This window comes from Pelodiscus sinensis, chromosome 25 (genome assembly GCF_049634645.1).
Source record: "Pelodiscus sinensis isolate JC-2024 chromosome 25, ASM4963464v1, whole genome shotgun sequence".
Classification (NCBI taxonomy): Eukaryota; Metazoa; Chordata; order Testudines; family Trionychidae; genus Pelodiscus; species Pelodiscus sinensis.
The window spans coordinates 12,986,421-12,998,643 of NC_134735.1; the positions used below are offsets into that span (position 1 = coordinate 12,986,421).

The window sequence follows — 12,223 nt, forward strand, 5'->3', positions numbered from 1 at the left end:
TTTTCCCCCGCCGTGAACTTGCCACGGGGATGTGCCAATACCACTGTGCAGCTTACCCCTGATGCCGTAGCTTATGAAGCCATACACTGGACACCTGCATCCCAGCAGGGACCAATGAATGCCCACCTGAACCGGGCCCAGATGCAGGTGGAGTGTGCCTTCAGCTGCCTCAACGCATATTTCTGGTGCCTCCTCACCTGCCTGGAGGTGGGGGAGAACAACATCCCTGAGGTAGTGGGGGCAAGTTGTGTCCTCCACAACATTGTGAAGAGGAAGGGGGAGGCCTTCCTCCTCACTGCATGAGGGGCGAGCCTTCCAAGAGCCATGGACAAAGCCTTCCAACAGCCATGGACAGAGGCCATACCCATCAGGCACATCCAGGGGGCCCTGACGAAGATATTTTTCTCAAGGAGATCAGTAACCCTCCCCAAGGCATCTGTACTAGGGGCCCATGTTTTGTGGCCCTATTCCTTCCTCTCCACAACCTCTCCCTTCACCTTTTCCCTGACATCTCAGTAAACACACCTGTTTCGTTATTTAAAAAGAACAGTCTGTATTCATAGTTCAGAAAAGTTGGGAAGAGGGAGGTGGGTAAAAAACAGAGAAAGAGGAGCTGAAGCTCTGCGGAAGCGCTTGCCGAGTGCGGCCGGGGATGTGGGGTACAGTGGCCATTGCTAGTGATTCTATGGGCACAGAAAGGAAGGCTGGGCGGGCCTGAGAAGCTGAAGCACTTGGAAGGCCAAGCGCTGCCGTGGCTGAGTTTGTGAGGGCGTGAGTTTGAGGCGCGTGGAATGTGAGGAAAGGGGAGGGCAGGAAGGAAGGGTTGTGAGAGGAGGGAGAAGGTGGTGAGGAGGGCAAGTGTGGGAAGAGAGGAGGTGGGAGAGGAGGTGAGTAGCGCCCCCAAGGCCTCGTGGTCAGAGCAAGGGTGGTAGAAGTAGGAGAGGGCTGTGGGCGCGTGCAGCCCAGGGGTGTTGGAAGGCCAAGTGAGGAAGCGGAAGCGGGGCTGTTGCTCGGGGCGGCTGTGGGGTGCAGAGGCCATAGGTAGTGTGGCAGAGCAGGCTGGCGCAAGAGGCCCTGCTCCTTTCCTCGTTAGTATAGTGGTGAGTATCCCCGCCTGTCACGCGGGAGACCGGGGTTCGATTCCCCGACGGGGAGAGCGCCACCCTCCCCTTTTTGCCCGGAGGCAGAGAGATGCCGCCTGCCCCGCACGGCAAGCAGCACTCCCGCCCCGGCAGGGTGATTCTTACCCGCAGAGAGACAAGGAGCCTGCAAAGCCACCGGCTCCGGCTTGCCCTTGCCGTAGCCTGACGGCAAGACACGCCCGTGGAGCGCACGCTGCAGAGCGACAAAGGGGCAGACTGTGGCCGAGGGCACGAGGAGCATGAGGGTGGCGACGGAGAGAGAAAAGCGGAGCGGCAGCAGGCCGGTCTCCGGTCTTCTTCTCCTTTGGGAATGGTGTGGAGTGTGAGAGTCCCAGGGAGACTTGAGAAGTATCCCCCGGCCTAGGTGAGGGAGGCGGCCTTTGTGCGAGCGCAGAGCTGAGCCTTCACGGCTCAGGTGCGGCTGAGCTTGCGTCCCGGCCGTGGTCGTATAGTGGTTAGTACTCTGTGCTGTGGCCGCAGCAACCTCGGTTCGAATCCGAGTCACGGCATGGCTTTTTTAGTGAGGGATCTTCAGAGCGGCAGCCTGCTTGCGCCCGAGTGCACAGAGGGCCAGCAGCTGTCCCTGGCTTGGGCTTGGGAGTGGAGCGGACGGGTGGGAAGGCGAGCAGGGGGACTCCTTCCTTCCTGGGTGCCAGAGTCCATGAGCAGCTCCTTCCCTCCTGGAAAGCGCTGTGCTTGGAAGGTGGGTGCAGTGGGCGCGGAAAGGAAAGGAAGGCTGTGCGGGCCTGAGAAGCTGAAGCGCTTGGAAGGCCAAGGGCTGCCGTGGCTGAGGGCGTGGCATGTGAGGAAAGGGGAGGGCAGGAAGGAAGGGTTGTGAGAGGAGGGAGAAGGTGGTGAGGAGGGCAAGTGTGGGAAGAGGGGAGGTGGGAGAGGAGGTGAGTAGCGCCCCCAAGGCCTCGTGGTCAGAGCAAGGGTGGTAGAAGTAGGAGAGGGCTGTGGGCGCGTGCAGCCCAGGGGTGTTGGAAGGCCAAGTGAGGAAGCGGAAGCGGGGCTGTTGCTCGGGGCGGCTGTGGGGTGCAGAGGCCATAGGTAGTGCGGCAGAGCAGGCTGGAGCAAGAGGCCCTGCTCCTTTCCTCGTTAGTATAGTGGTGAGTATCCCCGCCTGTCACGCGGGAGACCGGGGTTCGATTCCCCGACGGGGAGAGCGCCACCCTCCCCTTTTTGCCCGGAGGCAGAGAGATGCCGCCTGCCCCGCACGGCAAGCAGCACTCCCGCCCCGGCAGGGTGATTCTTACCCGCAGAGAGACAAGGAGCCTGCAAAGCCACCGGCTCCGGCTTGCCCTTGCCGTAGCCTGACGGCAAGACACGCCCGTGGAGCGCACGCTGCAGAGCGACAAAGGGGCAGACTGTGGCCGAGGGCACGAGGAGCATGAGGGTGGCGACGGAGAGAGAAAAGCGGAGCGGCAGCAGGCCGGTCTCCGGTCTTCTTCTCCTTTGGGAATGGTGTGGAGTGTGAGAGTCCCAGGGAGACTTGAGAAGTATCCCCCGGCCTAGGTGAGGGAGGCGGCCTTTGTGCGAGCGCAGAGCTGAGCCTTCACGGCTCAGGTGCGGCTGAGCTTGCGTCCCGGCCGTGGTCGTATAGTGGTTAGTACTCTGTGCTGTGGCCGCAGCAACCTCGGTTCGAATCCGAGTCACGGCATGGCTTTTTTAGTGAGGGATCTTCAGAGCGGCAGCCTGCTTGCGCCCGAGTGCACAGAGGGCCAGCAGCTGTCCCTGGCTTGGGCTTGGGCTTGGGAGTGGAGCGGACGGGTGGCAAGGCGAGCAGGGGGACTCCTTCCTTCCTTCCCGGGTGCCAGAGTCCATGAGCAGCTCCTTCCCTCCTGGAAAGCGCTGTGCTTGGAAGGTGGGTGCAGCGGGCGCGGAAAGGAAAGGAAGGCTGTGCGGGCCTGAGAAGCTGAAGCGCTTGGAAGGCCAAGGGCTGCCGTGGCTGAGGGCGTGGCATGTGAGGAAAGGGGAGGGCAGGAAGGAAGGGTTGTGAGAGGAGGGAGAAGGTGGTGAGGAGGGCAAGTGTGGGAAGAGGGGAGGTGAGTAGCGCCCCCAAGGCCTCGTGGTCAGAGCAAGGGTGGTAGAAGTAGGAGAGGGCTGTGGGCGCGTGCAGCCCAGGGGTGTTGGAAGGCCAAGTGAGGAAGCGGAAGCGGGGCTGTTGCTCGGGGCGGCTGTGGGGTGCAGAGGCCATAGGTAGTGCGGCAGAGCAGGCTGGAGCAAGAGGCCCTGCTCCTTTCCTCGTTAGTATAGTGGTGAGTATCCCCGCCTGTCACGCGGGAGACCGGGGTTCGATTCCCCGACGGGGAGAGCGCCACCCTCCCCTTTTTGCCCGGAGGCAGAGAGATGCCGCCTGCCCCGCACGGCAAGCAGCACTCCCGCCCCGGCAGGGTGATTCTTACCCGCAGAGAGACAAGGAGCCTGCAAAGCCACCGGCTCCGGCTTGCCCTTGCCGTAGCCTGACGGCAAGACACGCCCGTGGAGCGCACGCTGCAGAGCGACAAAGGGGCAGACTGTGGCCGAGGGCACGAGGAGCATGAGGGTGGCGACGGAGAGAGAAAAGCGGAGCGGCAGCAGGCCGGTCTCCGGTCTTCTTCTCCTTTGGGAATGGTGTGGAGTGTGAGAGTCCCAGGGAGACTTGAGAAGTATCCCCCGGCCTAGGTGAGGGAGGCGGCCTTTGTGCGAGCGCAGAGCTGAGCCTTCACGGCTCAGGTGCGGCTGAGCTTGCGTCCCGGCCGTGGTCGTATAGTGGTTAGTACTCTGTGCTGTGGCCGCAGCAACCTCGGTTCGAATCCGAGTCACGGCATGGCTTTTTTAGTGAGGGATCTTCAGAGCGGCAGCCTGCTTGCGCCCGAGTGCACAGAGGGCCAGCAGCTGTCCCTGGCTTGGGCTTGGGCTTGGGAGTGGAGCGGACGGGTGGCAAGGCGAGCAGGGGGACTCCTTCCTTCCTTCCTTCCTGGGTGCCAGAGTCCATGAGCAGCTCCTTCCCTCCTGGAAAGCGCTGTGCTTGGAAGGTGGGTGCAGCGGGCGCGGAAAGGAAAGGAAGGCTGTGCGGGCCTGAGAAGCTGAAGCGCTTGGAAGGCCAAGGGCTGCCGTGGCTGAGGGCGTGGCATGTGAGGAAAGGGGAGGGCAGGAAGGAAGGGTTGTGAGAGGAGGGAGAAGGTGGTGAGGAGGGCAAGTGTGGGAAGAGGGGAGGTGGGAGAGGAGGTGAGTAGCGCCCCCAAGGCCTCGTGGTCAGAGCAAGGGTGGTAGAAGTAGGAGAGGGCTGTGGGCGCGTGCAGCCCAGGGGTGTTGGAAGGCCAAGTGAGGAAGCGGAAGCGGGGCTGTTGCTCGGGGCGGCTGTGGGGTGCAGAGGCCATAGGTAGTGCGGCAGAGCAGGCTGGAGCAAGAGGCCCTGCTCCTTTCCTCGTTAGTATAGTGGTGAGTATCCCCGCCTGTCACGCGGGAGACCGGGGTTCGATTCCCCGACGGGGAGAGCGCCACCCTCCCCTTTTTGCCCGGAGGCAGAGAGATGCCGCCTGCCCCGCACGGCAAGCAGCACTCCCGCCCCGGCAGGGTGATTCTTACCCGCAGAGAGACAAGGAGCCTGCAAAGCCACCGGCTCCGGCTTGCCCTTGCCGTAGCCTGACGGCAAGACACGCCCGTGGAGCGCACGCTGCAGAGCGACAAAGGGGCAGACTGTGGCCGAGGGCACGAGGAGCATGAGGGTGGCGACGGAGAGAGAAAAGCGGAGCGGCAGCAGGCCGGTCTCCGGTCTTCTTCTCCTTTGGGAATGGTGTGGAGTGTGAGAGTCCCAGGGAGACTTGAGAAGTATCCCCCGGCCTAGGTGAGGGAGGCGGCCTTTGTGCGAGCGCAGAGCTGAGCCTTCACGGCTCAGGTGCGGCTGAGCTTGCGTCCCGGCCGTGGTCGTATAGTGGTTAGTACTCTGTGCTGTGGCCGCAGCAACCTCGGTTCGAATCCGAGTCACGGCATGGCTTTTTTAGTGAGGGATCTTCAGAGCGGCAGCCTGCTTGCGCCCGAGTGCACAGAGGGCCAGCAGCTGTCCCTGGCTTGGGCTTGGGCTTGGGAGTGGAGCGGACGGGTGGCAAGGCGAGCAGGGGGACTCCTTCCTTCCTTCCTTCCTGGGTGCCAGAGTCCATGAGCAGCTCCTTCCCTCCTGGAAAGCGCTGTGCTTGGAAGGTGGGTGCAGCGGGCGCGGAAAGGAAAGGAAGGCTGTGCGGGCCTGAGAAGCTGAAGCGCTTGGAAGGCCAAGGGCTGCCGTGGCTGAGGGCGTGGCATGTGAGGAAAGGGGAGGGCAGGAAGGAAGGGTTGTGAGAGGAGGGAGAAGGTGGTGAGGAGGGCAAGTGTGGGAAGAGGGGAGGTGAGTAGCGCCCCCAAGGCCTCGTGGTCAGAGCAAGGGTGGTAGAAGTAGGAGAGGGCTGTGGGCGCGTGCAGCCCAGGGGTGTTGGAAGGCCAAGTGAGGAAGCGGAAGCGGGGCTGTTGCTCGGGGCGGCTGTGGGGTGCAGAGGCCATAGGTAGTGCGGCAGAGCAGGCTGGCACAAGAGGCCCTGCTCCTTTCCTCGTTAGTATAGTGGTGAGTATCCCCGCCTGTCACGCGGGAGACCGGGGTTCGATTCCCCGACGGGGAGAGCGCCACCCTCCCCTTTTTGCCCGGAGGCAGAGAGATGCCGCCTGCCCCGCACGGCAAGCAGCACTCCCGCCCCGGCAGGGTGATTCTTACCCGCAGAGAGACAAGGAGCCTGCAAAGCCACCGGCTCCGGCTTGCCCTTGCCGTAGCCTGACGGCAAGACACGCCCGTGGAGCGCACGCTGCAGAGCGACAAAGGGGCAGACTGTGGCCGAGGGCACGAGGAGCATGAGGGTGGCGACGGAGAGAGAAAAGCGGAGCGGCAGCAGGCCGGTCTCCGGTCTTCTTCTCCTTTGGGAATGGTGTGGAGTGTGAGAGTCCCAGGGAGACTTGAGAAGTATCCCCCGGCCTAGGTGAGGGAGGCGGCCTTTGTGCGAGCGCAGAGCTGAGCCTTCACGGCTCAGGTGCGGCTGAGCTTGCGTCCCGGCCGTGGTCGTATAGTGGTTAGTACTCTGTGCTGTGGCCGCAGCAACCTCGGTTCGAATCCGAGTCACGGCATGGCTTTTTTAGTGAGGGATCTTCAGAGCGGCAGCCTGCTTGCGCCCGAGTGCACAGAGGGCCAGCAGCTGTCCCTGGCTTGGGCTTGGGCTTGGGAGTGGAGCGGACGGGTGGCAAGGAGAGCAGGGGGACTCCTTCCTTCCTGGGTGCCAGAGTCCATGAGCAGCTCCTTCCCTCCTGGAAAGCGCTGTGCTTGGAAGGTGGGTGCAGCGGGCGCGGAAAGGAAAGGAAGGCTGTGCGGGCCTGAGAAGCTGAAGCGCTTGGAAGGCCAAGGGCTGCCGTGGCTGAGGGCGTGGCATGTGAGGAAAGGGGAGGGCAGGAAGGAAGGGTTGTGAGAGGAGGGAGAAGGTGGTGAGGAGGGCAAGTGTGGGAAGAGGGGAGGTGGGAGAGGAGGTGAGTAGCGCCCCCAAGGCCTCGTGGTCAGAGCAAGGGTGGTAGAAGTAGAAGAGGGCTGTGGGCGCGTGCAGCCCAGGGGTGTTGGAAGGCCAAGTGAGGAAGCGGAAGCGGGGCTGTTGCTCGGGGCGGCTGTGGGGTGCAGAGGCCATAGGTAGTGCGGCAGAGCAGGCTGGAGCAAGAGGCCCTGCTCCTTTCCTCGTTAGTATAGTGGTGAGTATCCCCGCCTGTCACGCGGGAGACCGGGGTTCGATTCCCCGATGGGGAGAGCGCCACCCTCCCCTTTTTGCCCGGAGGCAGAGAGATGCCGCCTGCCCCGCACGGCAAGCAGCACTCCCGCCCCGGCAGGGTGATTCTTACCCGCAGAGAGACAAGGAGCCTGCAAAGCCACCGGCTCCGGCTTGCCCTTGCCGTAGCCTGACGGCAAGACACGCCCGTGGAGCGCACGCTGCAGAGCGACAAAGGGGCAGACTGTGGCCGAGGGCACGAGGAGCATGAGGGTGGCGACGGAGAGAGAAAAGCGGAGCGGCAGCAGGCCGGTCTCCGGTCTTCTTCTCCTTTGGGAATGGTGTGGAGTGTGAGAGTCCCAGGGAGACTTGAGAAGTATCCCCCGGCCTAGGTGAGGGAGGCGGCCTTTGTGCGAGCGCAGAGCTGAGCCTTCACGGCTCAGGTGCGGCTGAGCTTGCGTCCCGGCCGTGGTCGTATAGTGGTTAGTACTCTGTGCTGTGGCCGCAGCAACCTCGGTTCGAATCCGAGTCACGGCATGGCTTTTTTAGTGAGGGATCTTCAGAGCGGCAGCCTGCTTGCGCCCGAGTGCACAGAGGGCCAGCAGCTGTCCCTGGCTTGGGCTTGGGCTTGGGAGTGGAGCGGACGGGTGGCAAGGCGAGCAGGGGGACTCCTTCCTTCCTTCCTTCCTGGGTGCCAGAGTCCATGAGCAGCTCCTTCCCTCCTGGAAAGCGCTGTGCTTGGAAGGTGGGTGCAGCGGGCGCGGAAAGGAAAGGAAGGCTGTGCGGGCCTGAGAAGCTGAAGCGCTTGGAAGGCCAAGGGCTGCCGTGGCTGAGGGCGTGGCATGTGAGGAAAGGGGAGGGCAGGAAGGAAGGGTTGTGAGAGGAGGGAGAAGGTGGTGAGGAGGGCAAGTGTGGGAAGAGGGGAGGTGGGAGAGGAGGTGAGTAGCGCCCCCAAGGCCTCGTGGTCAGAGCAAGGGTGGTAGAAGTAGGAGAGGGCTGTGGGCGCGTGCAGCCCAGGGGTGTTGGAAGGCCAAGTGAGGAAGCGGAAGCGGGGCTGTTGCTCGGGGCGGCTGTGGGGTGCAGAGGCCATAGGTAGTGCGGCAGAGCAGGCTGGAGCAAGAGGCCCTGCTCCTTTCCTCGTTAGTATAGTGGTGAGTATCCCCGCCTGTCACGCGGGAGACCGGGGTTCGATTCCCCGACGGGGAGAGTGCCACCCTCCCCTTTTTGCCCGGAGGCAGAGAGATGCCGCCTGCCCCGCACGGCAAGCAGCACTCCCGCCCCGGCAGGGTGATTCTTACCCGCAGAGAGACAAGGAGCCTGCAAAGCCACCGGCTCCGGCTTGCCCTTGCCGTAGCCTGACGGCAAGACACGCCCGTGGAGCGCACGCTGCAGAGCGACAAAGGGGCAGACTGTGGCCGAGGGCACGAGGAGCATGAGGGTGGCGACGGAGAGAGAAAAGCGGAGCGGCAGCAGGCCGGTCTCCGGTCTTCTTCTCCTTTGGGAATGGTGTGGAGTGTGAGAGTCCCAGGGAGACTTGAGAAGTATCCCCCGGCCTAGGTGAGGGAGGCGGCCTTTGTGCGAGCGCAGAGCTGAGCCTTCACGGCTCAGGTGCGGCTGAGCTTGCGTCCCGGCCGTGGTCGTATAGTGGTTAGTACTCTGTGCTGTGGCCGCAGCAACCTCGGTTCGAATCCGAGTCACGGCATGGCTTTTTTAGTGAGGGATCTTCAGAGCGGCAGCCTGCTTGCGCCCGAGTGCACAGAGGGCCAGCAGCTGTCCCTGGCTTGGGCTTGGGCTTGGGAGTGGAGCGGACGGGTGGCAAGGCGAGCAGGGGGACTCCTTCCTTCCTTCCTTCCTGGGTGCCAGAGTCCATGAGCAGCTCCTTCCCTCCTGGAAAGCGCTGTGCTTGGAAGGTGGGTGCAGCGGGCGCGGAAAGGAAAGGAAGGCTGTGCGGGCCTGAGAAGCTGAAGCGCTTGGAAGGCCAAGGGCTGCCGTGGCTGAGGGCGTGGCATGTGAGGAAAGGGGAGGGCAGGAAGGAAGGGTTGTGAGAGGAGGGAGAAGGTGGTGAGGAGGGCAAGTGTGGGAAGAGGGGAGGTGAGTAGCGCCCCCAAGGCCTCGTGGTCAGAGCAAGGGTGGTAGAAGTAGGAGAGGGCTGTGGGCGCGTGCAGCCCAGGGGTGTTGGAAGGCCAAGTGAGGAAGCGGAAGCGGGGCTGTTGCTCGGGGCGGCTGTGGGGTGCAGAGGCCATAGGTAGTGCGGCAGAGCAGGCTGGCACAAGAGGCCCTGCTCCTTTCCTCGTTAGTATAGTGGTGAGTATCCCCGCCTGTCACGCGGGAGACCGGGGTTCGATTCCCCGACGGGGAGAGCGCCACCCTCCCCTTTTTGCCCGGAGGCAGAGAGATGCCGCCTGCCCCGCACGGCAAGCAGCACTCCCGCCCCGGCAGGGTGATTCTTACCCGCAGAGAGACAAGGAGCCTGCAAAGCCACCGGCTCCGGCTTGCCCTTGCCGTAGCCTGACGGCAAGACACGCCCGTGGAGCGCACGCTGCAGAGCGACAAAGGGGCAGACTGTGGCCGAGGGCACGAGGAGCATGAGGGTGGCGACGGAGAGAGAAAAGCGGAGCGGCAGCAGGCCGGTCTCCGGTCTTCTTCTCCTTTGGGAATGGTGTGGAGTGTGAGAGTCCCAGGGAGACTTGAGAAGTATCCCCCGGCCTAGGTGAGGGAGGCGGCCTTTGTGCGAGCGCAGAGCTGAGCCTTCACGGCTCAGGTGCGGCTGAGCTTGCGTCCCGGCCGTGGTCGTATAGTGGTTAGTACTCTGTGCTGTGGCCGCAGCAACCTCGGTTCGAATCCGAGTCACGGCATGGCTTTTTTAGTGAGGGATCTTCAGAGCGGCAGCCTGCTTGCGCCCGAGTGCACAGAGGGCCAGCAGCTGTCCCTGGCTTGGGCTTGGGCTTGGGAGTGGAGCGGACGGGTGGCAAGGAGAGCAGGGGGACTCCTTCCTTCCTTCCTTCCTGGGTGCCAGAGTCCATGAGCAGCTCCTTCCCTCCTGGAAAGCGCTGTGCTTGGAAGGTGGGTGCAGCGGGCGCGGAAAGGAAAGGAAGGCTGTGCGGGCCTGAGAAGCTGAAGCGCTTGGAAGGCCAAGGGCTGCCGTGGCTGAGGGCGTGGCATGTGAGGAAAGGGGAGGGCAGGAAGGAAGGGTTGTGAGAGGAGGGAGAAGGTGGTGAGGAGGGCAAGTGTGGGAAGAGGGGAGGTGAGTAGCGCCCCCAAGGCCTCGTGGTCAGAGCAAGGGTGGTAGAAGTAGGAGAGGGCTGTGGGCGCGTGCAGCCCAGGGGTGTTGGAAGGCCAAGTGAGGAAGCGGAAGCGGGGCTGTTGCTCGGGGCGGCTGTGGGGTGCAGAGGCCATAGGTAGTGCGGCAGAGCAGGCTGGAGCAAGAGGCCCTGCTCCTTTCCTCGTTAGTATAGTGGTGAGTATCCCCGCCTGTCACGCGGGAGACCGGGGTTCGATTCCCCGACGGGGAGAGCGCCACCCTCCCCTTTTTGCCCGGAGGCAGAGAGATGCCGCCTGCCCCGCACGGCAAGCAGCACTCCCGCCCCGGCAGGGTGATTCTTACCCGCAGAGAGACAAGGAGCCTGCAAAGCCACCGGCTCCGGCTTGCCCTTGCCGTAGCCTGACGGCAAGACACGCCCGTGGAGCGCACGCTGCAGAGCGACAAAGGGGCAGACTGTGGCCGAGGGCACGAGGAGCATGAGGGTGGCGACGGAGAGAGAAAAGCGGAGCGGCAGCAGGCCGGTCTCCGGTCTTCTTCTCCTTTGGGAATGGTGTGGAGTGTGAGAGTCCCAGGGAGACTTGAGAAGTATCCCCCGGCCTAGGTGAGGGAGGCGGCCTTTGTGCGAGCGCAGAGCTGAGCCTTCACGGCTCAGGTGCGGCTGAGCTTGCGTCCCGGCCGTGGTCGTATAGTGGTTAGTACTCTGTGCTGTGGCCGCAGCAACCTCGGTTCGAATCCGAGTCACGGCATGGCTTTTTTAGTGAGGGATCTTCAGAGCGGCAGCCTGCTTGCGCCCGAGTGCACAGAGGGCCAGCAGCTGTCCCTGGCTTGGGCTTGGGCTTGGGAGTGGAGCGGACGGGTGGCAAGGCGAGCAGGGGGACTCCTTCCTTCCTTCCTTCCTGGGTGCCAGAGTCCATGAGCAGCTCCTTCCCTCCTGGAAAGCGCTGTGCTTGGAAGGTGGGTGCAGCGGGCGCGGAAAGGAAAGGAAGGCTGTGCGGGCCTGAGAAGTTGAAGCGCTTGGAAGGCCAAGGGCTGCCGTGGCTGAGGGCGTGGCATGTGAGGAAAGGGGAGGGCAGGAAGGAAGGGTTGTGAGAGGAGGGAGAAGGTGGTGAGGAGGGCAAGTGTGGGAAGAGGGGAGGTGAGTAGCGCCCCCAAGGCCTCGTGGTCAGAGCAAGGGTGGTAGAAGTAGGAGAGGGCTGTGGGCGCGTGCAGCCCAGGGGTGTTGGAAGGCCAAGTGAGGAAGCGGAAGCGGGGCTGTTGCTCGGGGCGGCTGTGGGGTGCAGAGGCCATAGGTAGTGCGGCAGAGCAGGCTGGAGCAAGAGGCCCTGCTCCTTTCCTCGTTAGTATAGTGGTGAGTATCCCCGCCTGTCACGCGGGAGACCGGGGTTCGATTCCCCGATGGGGAGAGCGCCACCCTCCCCTTTTTGCCCGGAGGCAGAGAGATGCCGCCTGCCCCGCACGGCAAGCAGCACTCCCGCCCCGGCAGGGTGATTCTTACCCGCAGAGAGACAAGGAGCCTGCAAAGCCACCGGCTCCGGCTTGCCCTTGCCGTAGCCTGACGGCAAGACACGCCCGTGGAGCGCACGCTGCAGAGCGACAAAGGGGCAGACTGTGGCCGAGGGCACGAGGAGCATGAGGGTGGCGACGGAGAGAGAAAAGCGGAGCGGCAGCAGGCCGGTCTCCGGTCTTCTTCTCCTTTGGGAATGGTGTGGAGTGTGAGAGTCCCAGGGAGACTTGAGAAGTATCCCCCGGCCTAGGTGAGGGAGGCGGCCTTTGTGCGAGCGCAGAGCTGAGCCTTCACGGCTCAGGTGCGGCTGAGCTTGCGTCCCGGCCGTGGTCGTATAGTGGTTAGTACTCTGTGCTGTGGCCGCAGCAACCTCGGTTCGAATCCGAGTCACGGCATGGCTTTTTTAGTGAGGGATCTTCAGAGCGGCAGCCTGCTTGCGCCCGAGTGCACAGAGGGCCAGCAGCTGTCCCTGGCTTGGGCTTGGGCTTGGGAGTGGAGCGGACGGGTGGCAAGGCGAGCAGGGGGACTCCTTCCTTCCTTCCTTCCTGGGTGCCAGAGTCCATGAGCA

General features: G+C 63.6%; 20 non-coding genes across 20 annotated transcripts; all 20 read left to right on the forward strand.

Moving 5' to 3' along the window:
• The first annotated feature begins 1,083 nt into the window (after positions 1 to 1,083).
• On the forward strand, positions 1,084 to 1,155 carry TRNAD-GUC (transfer RNA aspartic acid (anticodon GUC)). Its single transcript has one exon. It is a non-coding gene; the product is annotated as a tRNA-Asp (tRNA).
• Positions 1,156 to 1,579: 424 nt separating this feature from the next.
• On the forward strand, positions 1,580 to 1,651 carry TRNAH-GUG (transfer RNA histidin (anticodon GUG)). Its single transcript has one exon. It is a non-coding gene; the product is annotated as a tRNA-His (tRNA).
• A 583-nt stretch (positions 1,652 to 2,234) lies between these two features.
• On the forward strand, positions 2,235 to 2,306 carry TRNAD-GUC (transfer RNA aspartic acid (anticodon GUC)). The gene has a single exon. It is a non-coding gene; the product is annotated as a tRNA-Asp (tRNA).
• Positions 2,307 to 2,730: 424 nt separating this feature from the next.
• TRNAH-GUG (transfer RNA histidin (anticodon GUG)) lies at positions 2,731 to 2,802 on the forward strand. Its single transcript has one exon. It is a non-coding gene; the product is annotated as a tRNA-His (tRNA).
• Positions 2,803 to 3,383: 581 nt separating this feature from the next.
• On the forward strand, positions 3,384 to 3,455 carry TRNAD-GUC (transfer RNA aspartic acid (anticodon GUC)). Its single transcript has one exon. It is a non-coding gene; the product is annotated as a tRNA-Asp (tRNA).
• A 424-nt stretch (positions 3,456 to 3,879) lies between these two features.
• Positions 3,880 to 3,951, forward strand: TRNAH-GUG (transfer RNA histidin (anticodon GUG)). The gene has a single exon. It is a non-coding gene; the product is annotated as a tRNA-His (tRNA).
• A 597-nt stretch (positions 3,952 to 4,548) lies between these two features.
• Positions 4,549 to 4,620, forward strand: TRNAD-GUC (transfer RNA aspartic acid (anticodon GUC)). The gene has a single exon. It is a non-coding gene; the product is annotated as a tRNA-Asp (tRNA).
• Positions 4,621 to 5,044: 424 nt separating this feature from the next.
• TRNAH-GUG (transfer RNA histidin (anticodon GUG)) lies at positions 5,045 to 5,116 on the forward strand. Its single transcript has one exon. It is a non-coding gene; the product is annotated as a tRNA-His (tRNA).
• A 585-nt stretch (positions 5,117 to 5,701) lies between these two features.
• On the forward strand, positions 5,702 to 5,773 carry TRNAD-GUC (transfer RNA aspartic acid (anticodon GUC)). The gene has a single exon. It is a non-coding gene; the product is annotated as a tRNA-Asp (tRNA).
• Positions 5,774 to 6,197: 424 nt separating this feature from the next.
• Positions 6,198 to 6,269, forward strand: TRNAH-GUG (transfer RNA histidin (anticodon GUG)). Its single transcript has one exon. It is a non-coding gene; the product is annotated as a tRNA-His (tRNA).
• A 589-nt stretch (positions 6,270 to 6,858) lies between these two features.
• Positions 6,859 to 6,930, forward strand: TRNAD-GUC (transfer RNA aspartic acid (anticodon GUC)). Its single transcript has one exon. It is a non-coding gene; the product is annotated as a tRNA-Asp (tRNA).
• A 424-nt stretch (positions 6,931 to 7,354) lies between these two features.
• Positions 7,355 to 7,426, forward strand: TRNAH-GUG (transfer RNA histidin (anticodon GUG)). Its single transcript has one exon. It is a non-coding gene; the product is annotated as a tRNA-His (tRNA).
• A 597-nt stretch (positions 7,427 to 8,023) lies between these two features.
• TRNAD-GUC (transfer RNA aspartic acid (anticodon GUC)) lies at positions 8,024 to 8,095 on the forward strand. Its single transcript has one exon. It is a non-coding gene; the product is annotated as a tRNA-Asp (tRNA).
• A 424-nt stretch (positions 8,096 to 8,519) lies between these two features.
• TRNAH-GUG (transfer RNA histidin (anticodon GUG)) lies at positions 8,520 to 8,591 on the forward strand. The gene has a single exon. It is a non-coding gene; the product is annotated as a tRNA-His (tRNA).
• Positions 8,592 to 9,176: 585 nt separating this feature from the next.
• Positions 9,177 to 9,248, forward strand: TRNAD-GUC (transfer RNA aspartic acid (anticodon GUC)). Its single transcript has one exon. It is a non-coding gene; the product is annotated as a tRNA-Asp (tRNA).
• A 424-nt stretch (positions 9,249 to 9,672) lies between these two features.
• On the forward strand, positions 9,673 to 9,744 carry TRNAH-GUG (transfer RNA histidin (anticodon GUG)). The gene has a single exon. It is a non-coding gene; the product is annotated as a tRNA-His (tRNA).
• A 585-nt stretch (positions 9,745 to 10,329) lies between these two features.
• On the forward strand, positions 10,330 to 10,401 carry TRNAD-GUC (transfer RNA aspartic acid (anticodon GUC)). The gene has a single exon. It is a non-coding gene; the product is annotated as a tRNA-Asp (tRNA).
• Positions 10,402 to 10,825: 424 nt separating this feature from the next.
• TRNAH-GUG (transfer RNA histidin (anticodon GUG)) lies at positions 10,826 to 10,897 on the forward strand. The gene has a single exon. It is a non-coding gene; the product is annotated as a tRNA-His (tRNA).
• A 585-nt stretch (positions 10,898 to 11,482) lies between these two features.
• Positions 11,483 to 11,554, forward strand: TRNAD-GUC (transfer RNA aspartic acid (anticodon GUC)). The gene has a single exon. It is a non-coding gene; the product is annotated as a tRNA-Asp (tRNA).
• Positions 11,555 to 11,978: 424 nt separating this feature from the next.
• TRNAH-GUG (transfer RNA histidin (anticodon GUG)) lies at positions 11,979 to 12,050 on the forward strand. The gene has a single exon. It is a non-coding gene; the product is annotated as a tRNA-His (tRNA).
• Positions 12,051 to 12,223: the final 173 nt, after the last annotated feature.